An 18,420-nucleotide genomic window follows, 5' to 3' on the forward strand; every position below is an offset into this window, starting at 1 on the left:
GAAATTTGCGAATTCAATCAAAGGGATTGGATAAATTCATTATGCATGAAATGTCCCTTGAATATACCCAAGTGACTCTTGGTATGCTTGGATGAATTTATTATGAAAGAGATGATCCTTGATATATCAAAGTGACTCTTGGTGTGCTTGGATGAATGAATGAATACAATTAATGCTTGCTTGGAATGCAAATGGTTGGCTATGAGGAAGTTCAAAGGGAAAAATATAATATCACCTATAAATACACCTATTGTATGTTGAACAGACCACAGCCAAAATCATCACAAAAATTTGTCCCTCTCCTCTCTTATCCTCTCCATTTCGGCGTCTAAGGCAAGAAGAAAAGGGAGAAGGCTTCGTGCAATCCTGAGTGATCAGAAGATACGTCGAAGTGCTGCTAGATTTGCTTCATAAATCTAGGCAAAATACTGCAAGGTTTCGGTCACCGTCTGACTGAGATTCAACGGGAATTAAACATCCGGACTTGGAAATTTCGAAAACTACACCTTCAAACTCTGTAAGTGGGTTTTTGCTATGTATTTCTTTATAACCTAAAATTTGTATAGGTATGACATGCTTGTATGTGTGTCAAATCATTTTCGAAAAATGCTATATTATGTATTATAAAAATCTCGATCGATGTACGATATGTTCTTCTGGTCTCGACGTTCTTTGAATCTTTTGAGTCCTCTCATAATTGTGATAAGTACTGTTTGATGAATCTGATTTTGTAATACACTGTTATGATTCGAGTTGGATATGAAACGACGATTGTAAATTCTGTTATGGCCCCCAACAGTGGGTATAAAACTGTGTTATGGCCTCCATCAGTGGGTATAAAACTGGGTTTTAGCCTCACCCCTTAGAGGACTAACATATGGGAGACAATTTGACCATGGAGGACAAGATGAATACAGTGTTCCGTTTGTTCCGATCTGTTCTGTTCTGATAAGTTTTGTTTCACCTTTTGAGTCTGATTCGGTTAATGTTTGATATGATAAGTTTTGAAAGTCTGTTAAAAGATGTTTTAAAATTATTTTTTTATGTATTTGTGGTAATCGATCAGCCCCCACTTGCTGAGTGTTTTCCAAAGCACTCACTCCTTACATCTCTCCCCAGATAAGAATGAAGAACAATTGAACGAGGAGGAACATGAGACGTTCTGGGGCTAGTGATCGCACCAATAGATCTAGACTCAAGACTTTGTATTTATTTCGCTTCCGCAATTCTGATGTAATTTTCATTTTTTTGTCATTGTAAAGACAATAATTATTTATGAAAAGACTGGTGTTTGGCTATTTCCTACGAGGCTTAATTGTTTTCATGTAAATTGATAAACAATGTCGGATGTCACCGACGCCTCGGTCACGGGGCGTGACATTTAAGTGGTATCAGAGCCGCCAGTTTCATAATCCGGCTGGGAGTTTGATAGACAAAATTTTGGCAAAAGCTCATGCCTTCCTATCCAAATCATTCTGGTACATCACACTCATCTCTGTTTGTTTCAAGTTCAAGCTATCGCCGTAATTGGATGGCTTATGCTTTCGCATGGAATCTCGAAACTCAATCTCGTTAACTTCTTTCAATCTATGCGAAATTACCCTTCTTTCCACTTGTGAAAAATCCAACGAAAGATTTTGTTCGATCCAATTATTTTACTTGTCTGATGCGGTAATTTTTATTTTTGCCATTACTTTGATTCTAAACCTTTTTCGTTCGATTTCTCTAAGAAATGACTGCATCTCGTACTCGTGCTCAAGCCGTCCTTCGCATACATCAACTTATTATTGAAACCAAACAAAAAATATTCAACTAGCTGGAAAAAAAAAAGGAAGAAAAAAGAAACAAGAACTCTTGGAGATTAGAAACCTGCTTCAAACTGTTGTACAATGTCTCACCCATTATCTTGATCGAGCAGAGAGCCAGCTCTCCCTAACCTTAAGTAATCCATCTCACGTGGTACGAATAGTTTCCCCTAACCGAAAGTTGATAGTAAGGATTGAAACTGAGAAGGATCTTGCTAACCGCTCTCGTCATCAACATGAAGACCTTGATAGAAAGCAAGAACATTATATCGCCAAGTTTCATGGCGCTATTGATAGACTGCAAGAATAAAATAATTATATGCACCTTGTCGTGGAAAATGTGAAAGAAGTAGTACCTATAGATGTAGTGGAAAAAGAGCAGTAGGCTAGACTGGTATTATGGTTATATGATATGAAAAGAAAGAAGTGTCATTTCTTTGGGAATGTACAGAGATAAGTTAAATTATATTTTTGGGAATATACTTATCAGAGATAAGTTGACTTGTAATTTTGGGAATACACCTATCTGATATAAGTTGACTTACATTTTTGGGAATTTACCTATCGAAGATAAGCTTTCGACTTAAGACAAAATGTTTGACTCGGGGATAATAATTTGTTTATGGAAATATGATATAAGAATTATATAAGCTTTGATATTCAGATGTAGAATTAACGGTATGGACATTAAATTTGGGATGTTAAACGATAAATTTAAATATGTAGGATTTTGGAATATTTAATGAAGGTAAGAAACAATAACTTAAGTTAAAAATTAAGGTCATTACCTTAGATAAATAAAGAGAGTTATGAGATATTGTCGGAAATCGAGGAAAGTGTAACATGCATAATAAGTTTTGACTCTCCTTATAGTACAAAAAAAGTAGGGAGAAGATTTGAGGAGAAAGACATCCAACGAAACTTGTTTGTGTTAAAGCATGCTAGGCTCATAGTCTTGCAAAAAAAAAAAACAAAGATTTAGTAATAGAAGAATTGTTTGAGGAATTAGTTTCTTCCGTACAAGGTTGAAAGAAATTTTAATTAGGTTATAATTCTTGGGACTTGGGTGAATAGGCTGATAAAGATTTATGTTGGTTTTAAGTTTTGGGATAGTAATCGTGATAAAATAAGTATGTATACGCATATAATCAGTGCCGATTTTATTCTGTGTACTATGGGAATTGATTTGTTGGACAAGAATCATGCAATGGTAGATTGTCGGGGTAAGAATGTCAAACTCCAATCCAAGAATAAATTGTATTTCATGGCAAGGATAAGGAACATAAATCCTTCCTTTTTTCTTCTCAGACCTAGAACGCCATGGAGTATGGCTAAGAAGTCTAACTAGCAATAATGAGATAAGCAAAAGAAGGAATTGAGCTTAAGATATAAAATATTCATGTGGTACGAGAGCTCCGGAAGCGTTACTTTGAATTATCTCAGACCGTGAAGTAGAATTCGAAAGTAACTCGATAGCTCGTGCTGCACCAATATCTAAGGAACCCTAGCGAATGACTTATTCAGTTGAACTCAAGGAGCTAAAAGATCAATTCCAAGACTTGTTAGACAAAAACGAATCAGACCAAGTGCCTCTCCTTGGGGAGCTTCAATCTTATTGGTACAGAAGAATGGTGAAGGTACAAAATAGTGTGTCGATCTACAAAGAACTCAATAAGATCAAGAACAAATGTCATCTTTTAAGAATAGATGACCTTTTCAATCAGTTAAAAGGAGCTATGATCTTTTCGAAGCTCAATCTAAGGTCAGGCTACGACAACTAAAGTTGAAAACAGAGGATATTCCTAAAACAGCCTTCAAAACACGGTATGGAGACTATGAGTTCACGATATTACCTTTTGGTCTGACCAATGCTCCAGCAGCATTCATAGACCTCATGAATAAAGTGTTCAAGAAATTCCTCGACAAGTTTGTGGTAATGACATTCTTGCATATTCAACAAGTGAGGAAGACTGCAAGGAAGATCTTCGTCTTAATCTGCAGATGCTCAGAGAAAAATAACTATATACTAAATGTAAGAAATGTGAATTTTGACTAAAAAGCGTCACATTCCTGAGTCATATAATCTCTGAAATGAGCATATTAGTGGGTCACAAGAAGGTGGAGACAATCATGGACTGGCCTTGACCGAAAAATGGAATAGAAATTCGAAGCTTTCTGGGATTAGTTGGCTATTAAGAAAATGTGTTGAAGAATTTTCTTTCGCTCACCAAGCTCACTCAGAAGAACTCTAAATTCAATTAGATTGAAGAATGTGAGAAGAGTTTTAGATCTTGAAAATGAAACTCGCTTCTACGCCATTATTAGTACTTGCCGAATAAGACAGGAATTTCACAATTTACAATTATGCATCAAAAGAGGATTGTGATGTTTCTCATTCAATAAGGGACAAGTAATTGCCTATGCATCAAGAAAATTAAAACCATGTGAGCATAATTATCCAACACATGATGGTGAATTAGCCACAACTGTATTGATGCCAAAGATCCATTGAATTAAATTCATTGGTACCAAATGTGAGATATTTGTCGATCATCAAAGCCTCAAATATCGTTCACACAAAAGGAATTAAACATGAGGATAAGACAATGGATCGAACTATTGAATGATTATGACATAAGGCTAACAAGATAGCAGATGCGCTAAGCCAAAAGGACTACATAGTGTTACGACAAGAATTTTGTCCACTAGAAACCCAAAGTTCTTTCCGATTTTGGAAATTGTTTTCAGGAAGCCATGTGTACCAAGATCACTCTCAGCACGGATAGTCAATCCCAAAGTGGTGGACAAACTGAGAATAAAAATACATGCTCTTGAAGATATTCTTAGGGCATGTGTCATAGACTTCGGAGGAAATTTAATTAAACATCCCCCCTCCCCTTTTAATTGAATTTGCCGATAACAATAATTATCGTGGAAGTATTGAAATCGGAGAGAAAACTATCATGGTACCTAAACTGTTCAAGTAACTGTTGATAAAGTAGCTATTATCAAGGAAAAACTCAAGGCAGCTCAAGATCGACAAATGAGCTGGACTGATTTAAAGCGAAGACCGTTGGAGTTTGAAATCGGTGAGAAATCTTATGTTAATGTTTTCCGTATGAAAGGAGTGATTCGATTCAGCAAATATAGAAAGCTACATCCAAGGTATGTCGGACCCTTTGAAATACTGGGCAAAGTGGGAAACCTAGCCTATCGTTGGCTTTACCACCAGGCATGTCAAGGATTCACAACGTCTTCCACGTCTCATAGCTAAGGAAGAATGTCTCGGATCCAAGTCACATTCTTAAAGTTGCATCGCTACTAATCGAAGGAAATCTGAACGAGGAGCTGAAGTTTGAAGAAGTCCATATTCGAATAATGGACACAAAAGATCAAGTGTTGAGACACCGGACCATTCCATATGTCAAAATAGAGTGGTCGAATCATACTGAACGGGAAGCAACCTGGGAACTAGAAGAGAAGATGTGCACACAATATCCTCATCTCTTCAAACGGTCGAGTTGAACCAAGTTTCGAGGACGAAACTTTCAATAAGGAGGGTGGGATGTGAGAACCCGAAATTTGCGAATTCGATCAAAGGGATTGGACAAATTCATTATGCATGAAATGTTCCTTTAATATACCCAAGTGACTCTTGGTATGCTTGGATTAATTTATTATGAAAGAAATGACCCTTGATATACAAAAGTGACTCTTGGTGTGCTTGGATGAATGAATGAATACAATTAATGCTTGCTTGGAATGCAAGGGTTGGCCATGAGGAAGTTCAAAGGGCAAATCTCACCTGTAAATACACCATTGTCTGTTGAAGAGACCACACCCAAAATCATCACAAAAATTTGTCCCTCTCCTCTCTTCTCCTCTCCATTTCGGCGTCGTCTAAGGCAAGAATTAAAGGGGGAAGGCTTCGTGCAGTCCGAGTGATCAGAAGATACATCGAAGTGCTGCTAGATTTGCTTCATAAATCTAGGCAAAATACTGCAAGGTTTCGGTCACCGTCTGACCGAGATTCAACGGGAGTTGTACGTCCGGACTTCGAAATTTCGAAAACTACACCTTCGAACTCTGTAAGTGGACTTTTGCTATGTATTTCTTTGTAACTTAAAATTTGTATAAATATGACATGCTTGTATGTGTGTCAAATCATTTTCGAAAAATGCTATATTATGTATTATAAAAATCTCGATCGATGTACGATATGTTCTTCTGGTCTCGACGTTCTTTGAATCTGCAGAGTCCTCTTATAATTCTGATAAGTACTGTTTGATGAATCTGATTTTGTAATACATTGTTATGATTCAAGTTGGATATGGAACGACGATTGTAAATTTTGTTATGGCCCCCATCAGTGGGTTTAAAACTGTGTTTTGACCTCACCCCTTAGAGGACTAATACATGGGGGACAATTTGACCATGGAGGACAAGATGAATAACAGTGTTCCGTTTGTTCCGATCTGTTCTGTTCTGATATGTTTTGTTTCACATTTTGAGTCTGATTCGGTTAATGTTTGATATGATAAGTTTTGAAAGTCTGTTAAAAGATATTTTAAAATTATTTTTATATGTATTTAAGGTAATCGATCAGCCCCCACTTGCTGAGCGTTTTTCAAAGCACTCACCCCTTACATCTCTCTCCAGATAAGAATGAAGAACAATTGAACGAGGAGGAACATGAGACGTTCTGGGGCTGGTGATCGCACCAAAAGATCTAGACTCAAGACTTTGTATTATTTCGCTTCAGCAATTCTGATGTAATTTTCATTTTGTTGTCATTGTAAAGACAATATTTATTTATGAAAAGACTGGTGTTTGGCTATTTGCTACGAGGCTTAATTGTTTTCATGTAAATTGATAAATAATTCTGGATGTCACCGACGCCTCGGTCTCGGGACGTGACAAATTGTATTATAACAAATTCAAATGGGATAAGTCCAGATTTAGTCTCTTATGTTTGAATCTCCGGTTCAGTTCTAAATGTTTATCTTGAGCTAAAATATTCACGAGCCCTGATGTCATTTTTTGGGCATCTCATCTTCTCCACACTGCTCCCATATTCGAAAAATTTGAGCCCTCTTTCCAGATTCCGATCGAGGTTAGACAATGGATGCAGGTTGGTTTGGACGATATTTTTTGTAGTTATATGGTAGTTGAGTGCGTTTCTTCTCCCCCGTTCAGTGCATTACTTCGTTCCGGTTTTGGTGAGTTTTTTTTACTTTGTTTTCATTGCTTGGCAGATGCAAAATACGCATATTATTTTTTGGTTTTGAATGGTTGAATCGTGAGATGATTATTTTATGTGGAAAGTTGCACAGATGATTTTCGTGTTAAATTCAGTCGAATCATGAGGAAAATATTCTTGTCTACCGATGTTCTCATTTGCATCCAACAAAAACCGTATGTTTTTCCCTATTTTAGACCAAAAATTTAAAATATAATACAAGCAACGAGGGTCACCATTTATGCAGATAGATGTTGATTGAAGTTCTGTTTGAACAATTTGAAACGAAAAAAGGGAAATTGATAGTATATATGAACTTGAAAGAGAGACAATTTCCTTGATGTTGTTTTAACGTTCAGTATCTAACCCACTCTTCTAAACTCTTGCACTCCCGACTTTCCACAAGTTTAATTTTTATCTCCCTAAATCCAGAAAGAAAAAAGAAAAGAAAAATAAGCACACCTTCTCTCTCTACAAACACATACAACGAAAAAAGAGCATGGAGAAATCCCTACATTATGCCTTCCTCGAGTGGTTTGCAACTCCATTTTTTCTCCTTACATTTCTCCTGTCAATCATGTTAACCAATAATTGTAGTTCTCCAAAGAGAAATAAAGTACTGTAAACTTTAAAAAGATACAAAAATCCAAACAGAAACCAATGAAGAATGTCATTAGGCTTTGAAGATCAAGTTGGACGAATGTTTCTCACGATACAATGGAACAACCAGCAGTAACCTAACACGGAGGTACTATGACAGTGAATTGAACAAGTACCTAAATTTTATCACAATTTGGAGCAGAGTAACAGGAGGCAGAGACAAGACGAGAGTTGAAAGCAATACGAGGGTGAGAGATGCTTGAAGGACTCGAGGCTGCTTCTATATATAGGCACTTGAGTTCCATATGAGTAGTCACAAACTGGCCATCCTAAATTCAAAAGTTTGCTCAACTAGAGTACCAACAGTCAGCTATATGGAGCACCAACAATCAGATATGTGGAATGTCATATCCAACAATCAGCCATATGAAGCACCAACAAGTCAAGCATTTTCCAGTGCAAATCGGGCCATTGATTTGCACCATCTGCATAAGCGCGCACGAGAGATGACCTCTTGACCAATCATTCTTACACATTCAAAAAGTGTAACTCAATACAAGTTCATCTATGCTAATATTATTTTCTTATATGGGATATTATTCATTCTACACTAATTACCATCCATTTATCAAGGTCACAAGATGCTTATCCAATTTCAATTCATATTGGAAAAAGCCCAATCCAACAAATCAAAGGCAGCTTTAGGTGGAGAATCAACGAAGAATGTATATTTTGTGTTTATTTTATATATGCAATGAGCTGGATTTGTTTATGGAAAAGTATTTCTTGTGGCACAACATAACGTAAACAAATGTGATGTTTTTTTATCCCAATTTTTTGAAAGTAAAAATTGGAGAAATTTTTGAAACATGAAAGTAATAGAGCTTACTTCAAATAAAAGCCACCACAACAAGAAAATTTACATTTGAACATTGCAAAACACACTGCTGAATAATTGGAGATGCAAGAACTCGTCATCGAGCTGGCAAATGTCAATCAACCCTTTGGCGACATGGTAAAGGACACGTCGCCAACGGTGTACATATTTCGCGACGTTGAACGCATACGTCGCCAAAAGGTATTATCATGTGGCGGCGTCTCTTGCGTCGCAAAATATATTTTTTGATTTGATTTTTGTATATTATTGTAACTGACGACGCGAAAGACTCATCACCAAAGTTATTAAACATTTGGCGATGCTCTTCAAGCATTACAAATTTTCTATTTTTTATTCATCCTCATTTACCGACACTTTAAAAGTGGCGCCAAAATGTGTCATCAATGTTGTTTTTGTCTATTAAATATGAATATCAAATAAAATAATTATATATAATAAAATTTAATTGATGTGCAATTTACTATTCAATAATCAAATATTTTTAAAAAAGATAAAAAAAAAACTAGTAAAATTATGTCCAAAACAAAATTACTCAAACACTAATTAGATAATATTGCAAAATTAAAAAAAAACTACATAGTTGTTGCCGAAGGCGAGGGAAATGGTGGAGGAGATCAAGTCGAAGAGCCTGTCGGTGGAGGCGCGAAAGAGAAACCAGGAATGACTTGTTGCAAGTGTTGCAATAATGGATCAAAATTTGGTTCCTGCTCACCTATAGTATATTGTTGCTCATCAATCATTTGTTGCATAGTCATAATTTTTCACCATCATCGTTATTCTTTAAGCTGATGTTTGTGGCCTTAGGACTACCCACTATAGATAGTTTAGATAATGGACCTAAACCCTTGACATAGCGAGATATGGAGCCTAAAACTTGCATCATAATATCGATATCTTTAGGGTGATGTACATTATCGATAGTAGAAACGGACACTTCACCTTCTGGCTGAGTCGGTCGAACTTCCACCATTTCAATCTTAAAAGAAATTAAATTATTATTATTTAGAAAAATCACCTCCTTTTGTAAATTTTTATATGTTCATTAATCCATGTCCACCTTATTTCTTAATATTTGCAACATAAATGCTACATAAACTCTTCTGTTACTTAGTCTCTATATGCTAATTACTTTATACATCAATCTACACTAAAATTCATTAAAATCGCATATGAAGACAATTATAATCATAAACAATAATTATGATCATCACCATTGTTACTAAAAATATAATGGACGAAAAGAAAATATGCTCTAAAACTAAAAAACAAAGCATTTGACGTCTAAAATCCACTATTCGCCAAAATCGGCAATTATTCGCTACAATTTTCAATCCATTATTCTCTATGATCCAAGCAAAGAAGGTTGACCGTACCAAAAAAGCCAAGAGCATAAAATACACAAACTATTCGAAGACACTCAAAAACACCAAAAAATTTCAACACCAATAACAAACCAAAAAATATATACACCGGTGAACATAGAAAAACCAAAACATGTATACATTGAGAGGGAAAATTGGTATTTCACTAACAAAACAATTAGTATTCATGGCCCCCCTAAATAATAGTAAAAGATACTTGCATATTTTTGTGTAGTCCAATCATTATTATATTCTCCTCCTTTGTGAAACAATTACTCAAAAGGTGTCAAACACGCTCGGAAGCTCTCCCATCACAAGATCGGCCTTGAAAAATAAAACATTTATTATCATATAAAATGTAAAAATAAATAATATTTTAAATAAAACTTACAACAGCGTGATAATGTTGAACCAAAGTCTTCGATCCATAAGCGCATTCAAGTGGTCTACAAAACTGATTATTTGTAATCTTCTGATTTTTCCTACAAAAATAAAGAAATATATTAGTGAAAGTAATACTAAAATATTTATCAAATAATCTAATTATTACTGATCATTTGTTCATTCTTTCCAAAATAATCACAAAGATAATCTCAATCATCTTGGCTTACTCCCTTGTGTGGTTTTCTCTTTGGTGCATCTTCATTTTACAACCCATCGAGTTGCTTCCAGCGCCTCCTCACCTTACATCTTCATTCTCAAATTTTTCTCATAGCGAGCCTGTGAGACCCTGAAATTCCAGCAGTAGCAGCAGCAGCTGTCACGCCCCGAAACTCGGGATTTGACACCGGCGTCGTTTAACAATCACACAATTGAAACAACCAGCCTCGTAGCATAGTATAAACCGAAATACCTGTTTATTAATCATAATCTCAAAAACCAAAGTCTTTACAACTGAAATAACTAATGAAATAAATGCGGAAATGTTTTTACATAAAACTTGAGTACCAAAATTCAGAAACCTCTTTACTAGCAACTCTCGAGATTAAAACAATTCACCAGCCCCAAAATTGTTCCGATTCTTCTTCTTCAATCTGCTCTTCGGATTTATCTGGGAAGGTTGTAAGGGGTGAGTATTTTGGGAAATACTCAGCAAGTGGGGGCCGTTCGAGTACAACAAAACAACATGCAATTTCGAAATATACATACCATGCAAACATAATTCTTATCACGTGCGCATCATTAACCCGACACTGAGATTCATCTACTTTCAATGGTTTACTGATATCAGTCCCTAATTTTTACTCCTCTAAGGGGACGAGGCCGTATAGCGGTTATCTCCCCCACCGCGTAAGGGTACGTATGGTTGGGATTCCCACCCATATCAAGTTGAATTCTCACAGTGTCAAAACATTTATTCATGCAAAATATCGTAACCAGAAGGGTGTAGAAGAAGAATTGTACTCGCCCGAATTTTTATAAAACCGAAAATATATGCATCGAAATTCAATAATTTAAAACAAGCCCACTTACCTTAAATTCTTGATAAAAACGTAAAAAGACTAGGGTTCTTCGAAATTCCTACTTCACTGGTTGGACGGTGGCAGGGCTTCGCTGCGCTCGAAAATTCCTAAGGAGACTAGAGCACAAATTTTCGAAAATTTGGTGTGATATGTGGTGTGATTTTCGAGTCTACAGGGCCCTCCTATTTATAGGGGTTGGCTGCTATCGTGATCGAGTGATATCGCGTTTGAATCTGAATCAAATCTTTATCGAGAATCGTGATCTATCCGTGATATAAATTCGAACTCTAAATCTTTTATCTCTCAATTTTCGAAATTCTCAAATATATACACTGTAAATTTCGAATTCTAGGGATTTTATTATCCTTTGCCTGATTTGTATCCCGGTATCTCCATATCAACTCAAATCTTAGGCATTTATCTGCGAAATTTCAAATAATAATATACACGATATTATTATTCACTCAATCTTGGTAAAATCTTACAAATCTCACATCCTCAAATGAGATAAATCCTGGTATCCAAAATATACTATCGTGATAAAACTTAAATGATAAAACTTAAAATTCTTGGATTTTACATCCCTCCCTCCTTATGGGAAGTTTCGTCCTCGAAACTTCGGTTGGCTTGGTCTCCGAAGAGGTACGGGTATTGGTCCCTCATCCTTTCTTCTAGCTCCTACGTGGCTTCTCTTTCGGTGTGGTTCGACCATTGTACCTTGACGTAGGGAATAATTCGTCGTCTTAGCACTTGGTCCTTGGTGTCCACAATAATGGGAACTTCTTCGTACTTCAACTCTTCTCCCAAGTTACTTTCGATCATGAGCGGTTCTGCTTCTAACACGTGGCTTGGGTCCGAGATGTATTTCCGTAGTTGTGACACGTGGAAAACGTTGTGAATTCTAGACATGCTTGGTGGCAGGGCCAATCTGTATGCTAGTGTGCCCACCTTTTCCAAAATCTCAAAGGGTCCTACGTAACGAGGGTTCAGCTTCCCGGCTTTACTGAATCGGACCACTCTTTTCATAGGCGAGACTTTTACGTAGGCTTTCTCGCCGATATTGAATTCCACTGGCCTTCTTTTCAGATCTGCCCAACTCTTTTGTCGATCTCGAGCTGCCTTGTGTTTCTCTCGGACTACTGTAACCTTGCCTATTGTTATCTGTACGAGTTCGGGTCCTACTATTGCTTTTTCTCCCACTTCATCCCAATATAAGGGTGATCGGCATTTTCTCCCATACAGGGCTTCGTATGGAGCCATCCCAATACTGCTGTGATAGCTGTTATTATAAGCAAACTCGATCAATGGTAGATGATTGCTCCAATTGCTACTGAATTCTAGAGCGCAGGCTCGCAGCATGTCTTCCAGGGTTTGAATTGTTCTCTCGGTTTGGCCATCGGTTTGTGGGTGATAGGTCGTACTAAGAGTCACTTTAGTTCCCATGGCCCCCTGAAAGCTCTTCCAAAAACGTGAGACGAATCTTGGGTCTCTGTCAGACAGGATGCTCACTGGTACTCCATGAATTCGTACAATATTATCCATATACAGTGTAGCCAACTTGTCCAGATTATAGTTCATACGGACGGGTAGGAAGTGTGCAGATTTTGTAAGTCTATCTACAATTACCCATATTCCGTCTTGACCTTGCCTCGACTTTGGTAACCCCACCACAAAGTCCATGGAGATGTGTTCCCACTTCCACTCAGGTATCTCCAACGGTTGCAATAATTCTCCAGGTTGTTGGTGCTCTACTTTGACCTGTTGACACACTTGGCATTTAGAGACAAATTCTGCCACGTCTCTTTTCATTCAATTCCACCAAAAATTGCTTTTAAGATCTCTGTACATCTTCGTACTCCCTGGATGGACTGAAAACTTGGATTTGTGTGCTTCTGACAGTATTTCTTGGCGAAGGTTATCGCATTTTGGTACACACAGTCTCACTTTCATCCACATGACTCCTTTGTCGTCAGTTTGTAGATCTTGAGACTTCCCGCTTTCGACTTGTCCCCTAAGTTTCTTTAGCTCAGGGTCTCGATCCTAGTTTAACTTGACGGTCTCTTGCAGACATGGTCTCGCGGAGAGTGAAGCCAGAGTAATTTTTCTCTCATTCTTCCGACTCAGAGCATCGCCCACCTTGTTCGCTTTACCCGGGTGGTAACTGATTGTCAGGTCGTAATCCTTTAGGAGTTCGATCCACCGTCTTTGCCTCATGTTAAGTTCCTTTTGGGTGAACAGGTATTTGAGGCTCTGGTGATCTGTGAAAATTTCGCACTTGGCGCCATAGAGATAGTGCCTCCAAATTTTTAAGGCAAATACAACTGCTGCTAGCTCCAGATCATGCGTATGGTAGTTCTGCTCGTGCGGTTTCAACTGCCTTGATGCGTAGGCTATTACTCTTCCCTCTTGCATGAGTACGCATCTCAAACCTTCCTTAGATGTGTCGCTGTAGATGGTGAATTCCTTATCTTCAGTGGGTAAGATTAGTACTGGCGTGGATGGGAGCTTTTCTTTAACATCTGAAAACTTTTCTCGCAACCTTCGTCCAGACGAACTTGGAATTCTTCTGAATGAGTTTAGACAGTGGTATGGCGATTGAGGAAAAACCTTCGACAAACTTTCTGTAATAACCTGCCAGTCCAAGAAAGCTCCTGATGTCTGTGGCGTTCTTAGGTTTTGGCCACTCTGTAATTGCCTCGACTTTCTTGGGATCCACTGATACTCCTGCTTCAATGATTACGTGTCCTAAAAAGGATATACTCTTTAACCAGAACTCACATTTCTTAAACTTAGCGTAGAGTTCCTTCTCTCTCAAGGTCTGAAGTGCAATGCGGAGATGCTCTTCGTGATCATGTTCGTTGGAAGAATAGACGAGGATGTCGTCAATAAATACTACTATGAACTGATCCAAGAATGGCTTGAAAACTCTGTTCATTAGGTCCATGAAGGCTGCAGGCGCGTTGGTCACTCCAAAAGGCATCACTATGAACTCATAATGCCCATATCTTGTCCGAAAAGCTGTTTTGAGAATATCTTCAGCCCTGACCTTCCATTGGTAGTAGCATCTTCTCAGGTCAAGCTTGGAAAATGTTGTAACTTCTTTAAGTTGATCGAAAAGAATCGTCTATCATTGGAAGAAGATATTTATTCTCGATTGTGATCTTATTGAGTTCTCTATAATCTATACACAGTCTCATACTTCTGTCTTCCTTATTCACAATCAGTACTGGAGTTCCTTATGGAGACGTACCCAGTTGAAATTGCTTCTTGTCTGGCAATTCTTGGAGTTGTTCCTTTGGCTCTTGGAGTTCAGTTGGCGTCATTCGGTAAGGTGCTTTCGAAATTGGTGCTGCACCAGGGACCAGATTAATTTCGAACTCAACTTCGCGGTCCGGGACTATCCCTGGGAGTTCTTCTAGAAAAACGTTCGGAAATTCTCGCATTAATAGGGTATCTTTTAGCTTGAGCTCAATTTTTTTCCTGCACTTCGTTCACCATTGCTAGGTAAAATTTTTTTTTTTTGCCCGATTTAATGGCTTTCCAAGTCCGGGAAGCAGAAAGAATGTATTTCTGTCTCTTGGCATTGCCATGATACCTTATTTCTTCTTGGTTCGCGTTTTGGAGTTTGAAATTTTTTTTTTCTCCGGCAATCTGCTATTGCACTGCTATTAGATAACCAATCCATCCATATGATGACGTCGAAATCTTACCAAAGTGCTTTGAATCAAGTCGGCACTGAATATATACGAATAGATGATGATTTTATTCTATCTTGAAATTATCACGATTACTATCTCAAAACTAAAAACCCATATAAAATCTTGGAACTTAATTCAATATCAATCTATACCCTATTGATTTAAATCCCAAAAATTATAACTCAGTCGTCAGAAAATAAAATCTTATTCAACCTTGTATAAATGAAATTAATCATCAATTAATGCTTTTGTTAAATCTTACTTGCACTAAACCTTACTTTCCTCAATATCCAGCAATAATCTCACAATTATTTATTCATATAAGATCGTAATCTACAAGTTATCCCAAAATAATATAAATTAATTAAACCTTAAGATATTGTTTCCCAACTTCCTTTTAGACAAGGTAACCCAAAATTATACATATTTAAAGTTAACGCTTAGCGTTCTTTAAGAACCCAAATTAATGTTTACACATTTAACTATTGCCTAAAATCAACTTCCATATTGGAATATCCAAAACTTATTATAACTCATATCTCAGATTTTCACATACTAGTTTTTTTTTTCTTCCCATAAATAATTTATTGTCCCCAAATCAAATATTTCACCTTAAATCAGAAGCTTAAGTCAACTTATCTCAGATAAGTACAATCCCAACAATATAGGTCAATATTAATTGTTTCCTTAATAAAATTCCATAAAAATCCGATAAGCACTACAAGAAACGCGTTTAACGAGATTTTTCGAGATATTTTCCAAAAATGGAAAGTCTAGAGATAAACAAATGGATTGAAAGAATTCGTCGAGAGGGTTTCAGAACAGTTGACAGAACCGAATTCGGAGTTTCCTACAAAAAAAATCGAAGGACGTATGCTGGCGGGTTGACTCGCTGACTCGGCCGGGTTGACTCGTCGGAGTATGGTCGGAGCAAATGCTTATGACGGCGAAGGGGTCAGGATCACAGAACCGGTGGTGGCACGGCAGGAATCGGTAGGAAAACTACCTAATTTGGCGGGGAACTCGCGCAACTCGGTTAACTCAATGAAATTGGGCGTTTTCGATTGGGTGATCCGAACTCAAAATTGATTGTTGGTAAAAGTTACTCATGGATCATAGATTGGTTGGCTATAAGGAATTGAAAATCGGAGTAGGATTGGTAGGGTAATTGGACAAAATAATTTTCGGGTTAGGGTTCATACGCCAAATTCGTAGATCTGAAATTCCCGTTTCATCCGAACGCGAAATAGGAAATTGTTTGAGGGCTTTTGTTCGTCTCATCGAGACGGTTCTAGATCTGGTATCCGATCAAAGAAGCACTACCGGAAGCGGCCGGAATCGGCGAAAAAGCGGCGGCGCGCGTAGGGGCTATTTGGCCGAATTTTTTATTTTTTTTTCGAAATTTGATTTTTTTTTTTTTTGAAACTCGATTTTTCCCACTCGGATTATGAACCTGGCAACTCTGATACCACTAAAATATCGTGCCCCGAAACTCGGGATTTGACACCGGCGTCGTTTAACAATCACACAATTGAAACAACAAACCTCGTAGCATAGTATAAACCGAAATACCAGTTTATTAATCATAATCTCAAAAACCAAAGTCTTTACAACTGAAATAACTAATGAAATAAATGCGGAAACGTTTTTACATAAAACTTGAGTACCAAAATTCAAAAATCTCTTTACTAGCAACTCTTCCGATTCTTCTTCTTCAATCTGCTCTTCGGATTTATCTGAGAAGGTTGTAAGGGGTGAGTATTTTGGGAAATACTCAGCAAGTGGGGGCCGTTCGAGTACAACAAAACAAAATGCAATTTCGAAATATACATACCATGCAAACATAATTCTTATCACGTGCGCATCATTAACCCGACACTGAGATTCATCTACTTTCAATGGTTTACTGATATCAGTCCCTAATTTTTACTCCTCTAAGGGGACGAGGCCGTATAGCGGTTATCTCCCCCACCGCGTAAGGGTACGTATGGTTGGGATTCCCACCCATATCAAGTTGAATTCTCACAGTGTCAAAAAATTTATTCATGCAAAATATCGTAACCAGAAGGGTGTAGAAGAAGAATTGTACTCGCCCGAATTTTTATAAAACCGAAAATATATGCATCGAAATTCAATAATTTAAAACAAGCCCACTTACCTTAAATTCTTGATGAAAAACGTAAAAAGAATAGGGTTCTTCGAAATTCCCACTTCACTGGTTGGACGGTGGCAGGGCTTCGCTGCGCTCGAAAATTCCTAAGGAGACTAGAGCACAAATTTTCGAAAATTTGGTGTGATATGTGGTGTGATTTTCGAGTCTACAGGGCCCTCCTATTTATAGGGGTTGGCTGCTATCGTGATCGAGTGATATCGCGTTTGAATCTGAATCAAATCTTTATCGAGAATCGTGATCTATCCGTGATATAAATTCGAATTCTAAATCTTTTATCTCTCAATTTTCGAAATTCTCAAATATATACACTGTAAATTTCGAATTCTAGGGATTTTATTATCCTTTGCCTGATTTTTATCCCGGTATCTCCATATCAACTCAAATCTTAGGCATTTATCTGTGAAATTTCAAATAATAATATACACGATATTATTATTCACTCAATCTTGGTAAAATCTTACAAATCTCACATCCTCAAATGAGATAAATCCTGGTATCCAAAATATACTATCGTGATAAAACTTAAATGATAAAATTTAAAATTCTTGGATTTTACAGCAGCAGCTAGCAGATTTCAGTAGAAGCTATCAATTCCAGCAGCAACTCATATTTCAGAAGATGGTATTTTCCATCAGACAAAATCCAGCAGCAGAAGAGTTCAGTAGCGAGATTCCAGCAGATAGCTACTGGTTCTGCTCAGGACTGGTAACTGAAGCATTTAACATGGAATAAAGGCTGTTAATGGCAGATTATGGTCATTAATTGGAAGGCTAACAGTCAGATTTTGGCCTATAAATAGTACCCTCAATCCCTGAAATTGATGTTACCAAAACCTTGAGTTATCACTTGAAATTAGAGCTAAGAGAGTGCATATTTCGAAGCTTTAAAATCCAGTAGCGAGGCAACCAGATTCCAAAAGACTGCAACCGAAATCCTTCAAGCAAAATACGGTAAGTGGGCTTATGTATAAATATCTTGAAACCCGTTTGATGATTTCTGTTTTAAAGCAAAGTATATTCTTGATTTCTGATATCTGATTTTGAAGCACTGAAACTTAGTGAACTAATGGTAGGAATATACATTCTGAACATTACTGATTACTAATTACTGGCCTCACCCCTTAGAGGAGAGAACATACAGGGGACTGATATCAGTTTAGCCATGAAATTCACGAACGTGCTCA

Source organism: Primulina tabacum, chromosome 3, assembly GCF_025594145.1.
Source record: "Primulina tabacum isolate GXHZ01 chromosome 3, ASM2559414v2, whole genome shotgun sequence".
In the NCBI taxonomy this organism is placed as follows: domain Eukaryota; kingdom Viridiplantae; phylum Streptophyta; class Magnoliopsida; order Lamiales; family Gesneriaceae; genus Primulina; species Primulina tabacum.